The sequence below is a fragment of the Rhagoletis pomonella genome, unplaced genomic scaffold (assembly GCF_013731165.1).
Source record: "Rhagoletis pomonella isolate Grant_MI unplaced genomic scaffold, Rhpom_1.0 Rhpom_scaffold_00013, whole genome shotgun sequence".
In the NCBI taxonomy this organism is placed as follows: domain Eukaryota; kingdom Metazoa; phylum Arthropoda; class Insecta; order Diptera; family Tephritidae; genus Rhagoletis; species Rhagoletis pomonella.
In genome coordinates, this window is record NW_023458567.1 from 4,076,320 (window position 1) to 4,086,425 (window position 10,106).

General features: G+C 40.6%; 1 protein-coding gene and 1 long non-coding RNA gene across 7 annotated transcripts in view; both read left to right on the plus strand.

The window, feature by feature from the left end:
* Positions 1 to 10,106, plus strand: part of LOC118748531 — a 303,574-nt gene that overhangs the window by 159,292 nt on the left and 134,176 nt on the right. The gene's annotated exons all lie outside the window — the stretch shown is intronic.
* Positions 5,975 to 10,106, plus strand: part of LOC118748538 — a 99,895-nt gene continuing 95,763 nt past the window's right edge. The window contains exon 1 of the long non-coding RNA XR_004994064.1: positions 5,975 to 8,453. This is a non-coding gene — a long non-coding RNA (uncharacterized LOC118748538). The remainder of the gene's footprint in view (positions 8,454 to 10,106) is intronic.

The window sequence follows — 10,106 nt, forward strand, 5'->3', positions numbered from 1 at the left end:
CTCGGAGGTTTGGCATTGCCTTTCGAGGGGCGACGGTGTAGAAAAAAACTTGTTTTATAATTTTTTCGGTATGTTGCTTTGAGCAGAGATCGAGACTTCTTCCTACGGAGTAACAGTATGAACCTTTAATCACTCAACTACAGTGGCCTCGCCCTAGTTTCCCAAATAATCCGGCCGTTTGACGAGTTATGTAATTGAAGCGAACCTCACTACATAAGCATAGCAATTTTTTACCTCCGAAAACCACTCTGAAAATCTCTACTAATCGTACTCACCATTTTTAAATATCGTTTAATTTTTTTCTTTTTATTTATTTTATCTAAAAATACTCTCTTCTTTAATGTTTTCCTCCAAGCCTTGATAAGTTAAGCTCTCTATTCATCTCGCTGCGCTTGTATGTATGTAACTAATTATTGAATGCATCCGGTGGTCATGACTTGCCGATAATTCTTACATTTTGACACACTTGGTTAATTTTTTAATATTTCACATGTCACAACAGCAGACTATGGTAAATCAACGATGCGTTGTACATACCCTCCTTCATCTGTGTGGACAACAGCTTCACGTTCCACATTTGACATGATTAATTCCAGCATTTGACGTCTGCTGGTTGTCATTACAGTTTACGCTGCATAAATAGGATAGAACACACATATGTAGATACCCAAGTATATAAGTGATACATTGTAGATTATTTACAACATACATACCTCTTTTTGTATATCCGCCACTAAGCTGCAGCCTGTTGCTTCAATTTGTATTTAGCGTACATACATATGTACTTAGTAACTACATTCAATATCCGCCTCGAACGCCACAAATCCGGTAGCGCCAGCCAATGGCGTTACTAATCGAATTGCCTCATGACCTGTTTAAACGTGTTGCGAAAGATGACTGTGGCCAGCACTCGTTGGTGGTATGTGCTCGTAACATTGCTGCTGCGATTTCTGCTGACCGACTGACTGGTTGTGTGTGCCCGCAAACGACTTCTAATGATGCGTACCGATAAAGTGCGAAATGCTAATGAGTTTGACGGCAGCAAAAAGAGCGCGACGGCGATGTGTTGGTGCGAGTGTGTGTGACTGGCGGCGCGAATTCGCTGCTCGCTAATGACTTTTGTACGCTTTGATATTTTTTGTTGACATTTGTATAGACAAAGAGACAGAGTTGAATTGTTTTGCGCCCCTAGTGCCAATTCGTTGGCAAATCATTTGCAGAAGGAATTATTTACGGCTAATCAGCTATATTTGCTAGCTGATTTAACAAGCGAATAATGCGTTAGCATTTCTATGTCAAAGTATCCGCGCCACACACTTGTCGCCCACAATGCATTTAACTAGCAGCAAAAAAAATATCATTCATAAGCTTAAACGCTGGCGTTGTCATAAATTATAAAATATTACTATACACATTTCATTTGATTGCTTTGCATTATGAAAAAAAAAGCTTAAAAAAAAAGAAAAATCACACCGCGACAGAATTTCAAGTTTAATAGCCGAAGCGTTCGTTATTGCTACGCGCGCACTATTGGCACAGGTTTGTTTTCTTTATCTTCCACTCTACATATAATATTTGCATTTTGTTTGCTTCGCCTTGCCTTGCGGTGCACAACGAAATGCTTTGAAGACGGCGCCGCTTTGGACAATAAATCATTTGCAGTTTACGCAGAAAAAAAGAAATAAAAGAAACTGCAACCAATTGGCGGCGCAAGGGGCGCTCAACTGCTTCACACTCTTTTTGCTAGTCACTCTATCTTTTGACTACACACACTCGCCGTCGAATCGCACACGAGGCGCACACCAGTCCTCTTCGTTGGCCAATCAAACGCCCGCTGCCGCTTCGTGCCGAATCGTTTGCGTCACACGAGCGCCTACTTTGGTGGCAACTAAACGCTAGAGCGGTTGAGTTGGCGAAGGTAAATAACATCGTTGTCGTCATCGTGTTGCCGTCGACTCACGAGACTTTTCTGCAGTCCCACGGAGCAGCTCACTCACGCTCTCAGCGAGCTATGTACATATATTGTACATATTAGATCTCGCGCTCATTCTCCCAGCCAATTTGTATGGCTGCTTGTTCCACAACCTCCTTCGCGGCCACTCGCGTTCAACACTCTCTATTTAGTCAATCTCTTGTGGATTCTGTTGACATTTGCTTCGCAGCCAACTGGTTAGGCCTTCAGTGTTGCCATCGCTTGCGCATTTTCGTTGCTGGCGAATTTATTTCACCTCTCTGGTTTTTGTTTGCAAACCACTGCCGAATACGTAAATTTTCATTTCGTCTGTCGATTCGGCTCATGCGTCTCTTCGTCGTAACACCGCTGCGCGCCGTCTGTTCGTAGCACATGTCTCACGGTTGGTCAGTTGCTGCAGTTGTTTTTTGTTGCCTTGTTGTGGACTTTGACTCTATCATACTTGGTGTATGTATGCAGCAACAACAATAAACGCGATTTGCAAGTGTATCACCGCCACATTAGTTGTGTTTTTAGTTGTTGGCACGCTACATATTTGACTGTTTGTTGTTTTTATTTGTTCGTTGTTTATTTTCGCTCGATTCTATTGCCGTTATAGTTGCCGTTGCTGCCGTTATAGCACTCGCCGATTTGACTCGACACTGCCTACCGCTGCATGGTATATTCATACTTGGATATTTTTTTTGTGTATGTATATTTTTCTAGTTCATATTTTTAGTGTTGTTGCTGGTGGAATTTTTTTCATAAACAAACAACTTCAAGATTTTATTTTTGTACCCTAGCACAAGGCATTTATTGATTTTATTGTTTAGATCTTGAATCATAGTTCGATTTGTGATACTTATGCTTGATACAGACCAGAGGATCTAAAGATGGCTCTGGACAAAAAACTCAACTGCAACCTTCTGGTCAAACCTTTTCGCAAAATTTTTTGTTCTAACGATGTCAAATATGACTAACTGCAGAAAAAGCTGGATAAAGGAAGAGTTCTGAGGTTAAAAGGAATGATAAAAAAAGCTTCGCGGAAAGTCTAAATGACTTCTAGAACCTAGACAAGAGGAAATTCCTCTTACGGGATACCTAAGCAGATATACAAAGCTAAACCCCAACCATATTGGTTGCTTGAAACTTTTTAATCCGTCGGACAATAGTTTTTTTGGTATGGTGGAGGAGTCCTCATATCACACTCTGTGGAACTTAAAGTTGTAGGGCTAATTGGAACTCCATGGACAACGATAGATCGTGTAGATCCTGTGATGTACTGGATCTCCCACTGGCCGACTGTTATCATATTCCATGTTGAGTTTCTTCATGAGCTTGAAATTACTCAAGTTTTTTATGACACAATCCGAACTGACAGTGTTGGAGAGACAGTAAACTCACCTATATCGCTTTAAGATGCAGACTTAGAACTCACAGAGTGGTCTACTTATGGATAATTCAGAAGTTAAATTTGCTGGTTAGCATCATTAACCAATAAGAAGACTAATTTAGAGCCAACTTGAACCATCCGTGCCGCTTTCTCGAACTTTGGAAAAACGAAAGCAATGGTATACAAGTTCAATAGAGCTCTTAGGTCAGTTCTGCTTTCACCCTACTGTCACTGATTAGACGCTCCAACTGTAGTGAAGTTCTTTTCCAGTCGGTCGTTCAAACTGAGAAAATATGTAACTTCCATTTCATATATTTTAACAAGTCCCTAAAAGTTTCTGTTGCAGTTTACAGGCAACTTCAGCAGAGAAGAAAACCCCGGTCGCCTCATTCTGACCTCTGCAGTTTTGAAAGTCTGTTTTCTATCAAAATACTGCTGACATATTTCGCGGGACTATTCTGTAAAAAGACTGAGAACTGTCCAATCCATTACGAAGGCTGTTTGTACAAAATCAGGGATAATTATACGAAGTTGTTATCGTTCTTACAGCATCTTTAATGGGTTTTGTATGTTGGGTTACAAAGCAATGTCTTAGCTGAGCTCCAGATATATTCTGACAACTTGTATCATATGTATTACAAATGTCGAAAGCTGAGTCTATGGCATCTATGGCATAGGCATCTCTACCGACCTAAATATCGTAGAACATGGTAATCGTTGAAACTTCAGCTGGGGTAGAGACAGTCTAGACTTTGAATAACCGAAATATCTTTGTTTTGCTTCCAGTTCGTTAATTTTTCATTGTAGATAAAAATCATGATTGGACCAAAGGGATCTGTGTTGCTTCGTAGGAGGTCTCGGAGTAGTAAACTGCCATGTGCCATTCCCCAAGTATATAGGAGTCTCAAAAGGGCCATTCTCTTGAAAGGAGATCCTGCATGATGTAATGCGTAATCTTGGAGGATTCTTGTGATGAACTGACTAACTTTGTTGACTGACAAGTTAGGATAGCTTTGCTGGATTATCTTCCAAGGCATGGTTGTCTTCTAAAATTGTTTCTCCAAATTGTAAACGTCCATCTACACTGGTTCCTGGAACTTAGCGGTGTACAACATAGCGACCCTGAGCAGCTGCTAACAGCGGGGGGATTCTCTGGACATTTGGAAAAATCTCTTTCAACGCTCATGTCAGCTCTTGACAAGAGCAGTCAGTCTAATCAAATCAAGCCTGACCTTTTATACATTTTCATGCTGCGCCTTATTTATTTAACTAAACAACCGTTAGCCTTCAAAAACAAGTTCAACGAATTCGCAATCGCTTTTTAGTGAACAAAATTGAACTAACCTTCCGCTGCGCCTACGCTGCGTAAACAAGCCATATAAAACTTTATGCCAGCATAGAAAAAATTATTATTATTGCTAATCTCTTTTTTTTCGTACCACTTTTTGCTAATTCGCAAAATAAACAAAACCGACAAAGTACAAAAATAGCAAAAAGAATAGTTTCAGCGAAAAAACAACGCGCTGTTTTTGAAGGTCTCCCACTCCCTGCCTCTGTTAGTCGCAATTGATAGCGTTTGCTTTAGTTTTTTTTCGCGCTCCCATTTCGGCCTTCACACCAGTCAAAGAAGGAAGTTTGTCGTCGCACAAGCACACATTTGCACGTATGTACATACGTTTTTCGTTATCAATCGCGCATTTGCACTCGTGCGCCACATTTTTCCTCGTTAGTTCGAAAGTTGCTGTTTTGTTAGTGTTTTTTAATTTTTTTTTTTTTTTGTGGATGAGAGCTGTGCTGGGAGAAAGCGAGGTCGGTCGGTCATTGAACGCGAATAACTATTCAAAAAAGAGCACAATTATGCCGAAATATTTTTATACTTTTATGGTTTTGCCTACCAATGACCCGTTGAAGGTTTTTCCGTGGTCTTGAAGGGCTTATGTATATGTAGTTTTCTTTTTTACTACAACAAAACTCCCCCTTATCAGTGCCAATAAGCAAACTACAATAATTAATCGTAAAAATAACATGCGTTAGACAGCGAGGAGCATGATTGGGATTTAGTAGCACTTCAGGCCTCTTATCAACTGGTATGTATGTTTGGTGTGGTGGGCACATGACAGTTGAGAATTTACTACGTTGTACTTATTAGTCTTAATTCCACAGGTACATATATACATATGTATGTTAGCGGTTGTATGACTCACAGATAAATGACTGCTTCAAGATTGGCTGATCAGTGGGAATACATAGGCGTCTAGTCATAGGATAGGTGTCTCATACCAAGGAACTTTGTGCCGATCTGTCGCCTCATAACCTTTGTCTAAACTGGAGCCATGGAGGTTTTGATGTGACTCAGTGGAACCAGCAACGCAACACGACACTTCCGAACTGCGTTGAACTGTACTATCTAGGAACCTTACGTTTTCAATGCCGGCTAGTAACGTTCCCTGACAGAACTACTACTACTACTATTCCGTGTTTCCAGAAGCGTTTCCGCCTTCTCTATGCAAAAAATATGCCTGAAAGACACTGCAGTTATCAGGCAGGCAATATGATTGCCATATATGCAGGTCCTTAGAGTAAAGACCTGAGCCGACTCCTTTTGTATGGTAATCTTAAGACTAAAATCCCAGGTTGACGTGAGGTAATCAATTTGAACATCTAAGTCGCCTTGATTCCGTTACGTCGTCCGCTATTAATTACATTCAAAACCGCTGCGTGCCCGTAATTAGTCTGCTTCTACAATTTTGATTCCCCTAGTTTAAGGGCCCCTCTTGTGACTGTACCTGTTACGAAGACTTGTGGTGGATTCAAGTAAAATATCATGTTCAGTCATTCTTGTGATGTGCTGCTCACGGCGTCTGATATACCGAGGCTTGCGAGTCGCTGCACTAATCCAATTATTTTCTAGTGCTTTCCATCAGATCATCTATCGTAAGACTGTGAGCCCTTCTTTGCTCTTTCCTCTACGTTTCGCCTTCAGGTAATTTTAAAGTCAAAGATAATACCTTAGTATTTTGCCTCGCAGGAAATATTCAGGCCAGTCCTTTCAAGCTTTGGAATTCAGCAATTTTTGTTTTCCTCGTGACAAGACAAGTTCGGTTTTGAAAGGGTCAGTAATTTGCCAGCTACCGCAATCTACTTAACGTTAACTTCAAAATTAGAATCGAGATTCGCAAATGAAAATCTCGGTTCGATAAAAGTCTGATCACCACATATTTACTTGCTTGCAGTGGCTAGTAGAGCGTCTTTCAAACATAGCAACACGGTCTGTGGGGTCTGAAGATCTAATTTTATTTGGATACCTCTCTTTAAACTAGAATTGCCAGCAGATATTCTGTGGAAAGCTGTTCGAACTGCAACGTTTGGTTGTGCTACTTAATATGGTGGAGACGGTCAGTTTTTCTACCTGTGTAGTCCATCTTTCGCGGCGTTCTTATTCCTGTTACTATTGTACATTGGGCTGCTTTCACCAACGGCGAAAGGCTGAATATCGTTTATAAAAATTTTACCGATACTGTAAAAAAATTAACTAAAGGCGATGAAGTCAAGATCCGTTCCATGGAAGCTTTCTACATGTGGCTTAACTTAAGATAATAGTTTTCGACAGGCTATTGGGCACACAAACCTTTGCCGAACTCTGGTCCTTTGTGACTTTTCGGATGCCATAGCTTTCTTTTCCAGTAACTATTCTCCTTTCGAAATGCACCTTTAGCTATAAAGAGCTGGATCTACCACGTGTTGCAGAAATGTGTAATAAGAGACGTATAATGGGAGCTCTATAAGAAAAATTTAAGTGGTAAACACTGGATTCCACGAATGCTGCAAATATGTGTGGGCGTCTAATAGAAATCTTACATTAGGACCCCGAGCATTGTCCTTAAGTCGAAAAGGCTCGATATCGCTTAAGTGTACACGGCCTTAGGACCCCGAGTAGAGACCTTACGCAAGCTTTCTATTAAACGCCAGACATTTCTGCTGCACATGGAAGATCATCGACCTTACTTCGGGTTTCTAGCCTCCAAAGCACCATGGTAAAATCAGTTTAAAAATAGCCATTCTTTTATGAATTTATTTCAATCTCGTACGGCACAGCACTGCTTAAAAATGAACACAACTTGCCGAAATTCCACGAACAAACTGAAAAACACTTCTATTTTCAACAAAACACTATCAAAATTTAACTAAAAGCCACTCAACTATCCCATTTAAGCCAATTTAATCCACCCAAAAGTATCAAAGAATGTTCTCGAAATGACGTAGAATGCACACTTGAATTTGCTGGCTTCCACATCCCACCAGCTGCTTATTCTTCTTCGCCAACTACTTCCACACCGTAGAGGCGGAATGTGAGTGGAAAACTGTCATAAATACATAGTCGGCTGCAAACACAAGAAAGTGCAACAACAACATCTAACTCAAACTGAGCAGGGAAAATTGTATTTAGCTGTAGCCGCATACCACAAGATGATGCACGAAGGCACAGTGCAACACAACGACGATGGTTGACGGCCTATCAGGCAAAGAAACGTGAAAACGAGTGGAAAATTTTTTGCACAACATTTGCAAAAAGTCGATGAAGGTGTCATGCCGCTAGTGGATAGTCGGTCTCGCATGTGGAATGAGTAGAGTCAGCGAGCGATGAGAGTATGAGAGTTTACATGGCGAGAGCGTGAGAGTCAGCTGATTGCTCGGCTGCACTACCGGCTCACCAGCACTTGCTGTTCGCAGAAGTGCAAGAACTTTCTGTTTACTCCTTATGTAGTTGGATACCTTTCCGATACCCAAATACCCGATCGCACGTACTCAGCGCGAAAGATAAGCAGCAGAAAGGAAGGCAGACGGCAAGCAATCGGTGACGACAATTGAAATTGGGGTGGGCCTGCTGTTTGTTCGTTGCTTTGCCGCGCGCGCTGTCTTCTGAGGCGAGCGCAAGTGTTTGCTCTTCTCGCTGCGTTTTTTCTCGAATGTGGCCCGGCCGCTCCAACACACTCTCTCTGGCGCTCGGTATCTCACTTTCCTTATAGTTCCACAGTCATTTCGTTAGCTACCTCAGTATTGCTCTACCTGTCGAACTAAACGTATCACACGCGGAACGCTAAGCGAAACGTACGTAAGCAAGAAAACAAGTAGTAGTTAACAGTTCTGTAAGGCATACACATACACACAAACGCCCACCAGAGCCGGCGAAGATGGACAGCCGAACGGTAGCGGCGGCAACTTACCGCGCGCGTAGTAAATAACTTAGGATACAATTCGCACAGCAACGCGATTCTCTATCTTCGTCGTCGGTGTGATTTCAGTAGTCGTCGTCACCGTCGCGCTTTTCCACAATCTATGCAAAGCGTGAACGTTTTATGGGCTCTTCGTCGCCACTGTGCGCGCGCGGGTGCACAATTGCGGCCGCTGGCACCTATCGTAGCCGCCGTTCCGCACCGCTTCAACGCGCTAACCGGTGCTGCTCTGGCGCAAAAGAAAATAAATACAATGAAAAAAATAATCACACGAATGACGTGTTGGAAACCAAAAAGGGCAACAACAATTTATTGTAAAATAGCCGGTTGTCGGTCGTTCCTATGCTAGCGCGTTGGCTGGCATGGTTGGGCGGCTATGTGGTGTGCGGTGGGCGGCAACGCGGCGCGTATCTCGTCGCTGCTGGTTTATTATTATTATTTTTTTTTGTGCACGCAGCTCGCGTTTCGTTTTCGCTCGAAACGTGCGCATGAAATGTAAATAAGAATCATATCGAGCTTTGTTGATTTTTTGTCGCCTCTTTTTCTTGGTTGGACTGTCGTCCGGTGGTATTGGACTGTGAAACGCGCGCGCCCTTAATTTTACAATTTTTCTAAGCGTTTCTGTGTTTTTTTTTTATTGTGGCGACGCGAGAATTTGTCAAACTGCAGATAACATTTTAATATAGAGCCCTGCATATCTGTTCGAATTGGGAGAGTATGCAGTTTGTGGATATGTATTTAGAAAGCATGTAGAGTAGAAAAAGTGAAGAAAAGTATTGAAAAATACGTGAAAGATGTACAACAATTTTGCAAATACAAGAAAACTTAAATAATATGGAGAAATTAACTAATTTAAAAAAAAAAATCAAAAAGTTGAAAAATATTTATATAGATATAAAACTACAAATTAAAGAAAAAAATTAATTTATCAGCAACAAATTTTAAAAATTTCCAATTTTAAAATAAAAATTAAAAAAAAAAATAATTGTACAATTTTTTCTTCTAAAAAACATGTCTAAAAGTTTGCGAAAAATGTCCTATATTTTCGGAATGTAGTGCCAAAAATTAGTAAAAAAAAATCCAATTAAAAAAAAATTATAAAAATTTGTTTTGTCTACGCTAAGTAGACAAGAAAAGAAAACAAAATAAATAAAGGTGTTCTACATAAATAATCAGTGCAATAATGCGAAATAGATGCTGAATAAATAAAAATCACAGTGAAAGAGCACAAAAAATTAAAACCGGGGAAAATTTTCCCCCAACACTTGTTGCCTTGTTGTTGTTGCCTTCGTTTACTCGACTAATTCGCTGCCAAATGTGTGAATTAGCAAATATTTTGCATTTTTATTAGATTTTTTTTTTGGTGTTTGCTTGCTGTGATAAATTGGAACGAAGGTCGCGGCTATTAGATTAAAAAAAATATATAAAATTGTTTACAAAATTGAAAGCAAAGAGGCGCCTTGCGCTGATGTCGAACAAAAATAGATTAAAGGAAATAAAATAACTATAATTAAGGAAATAATTGAGC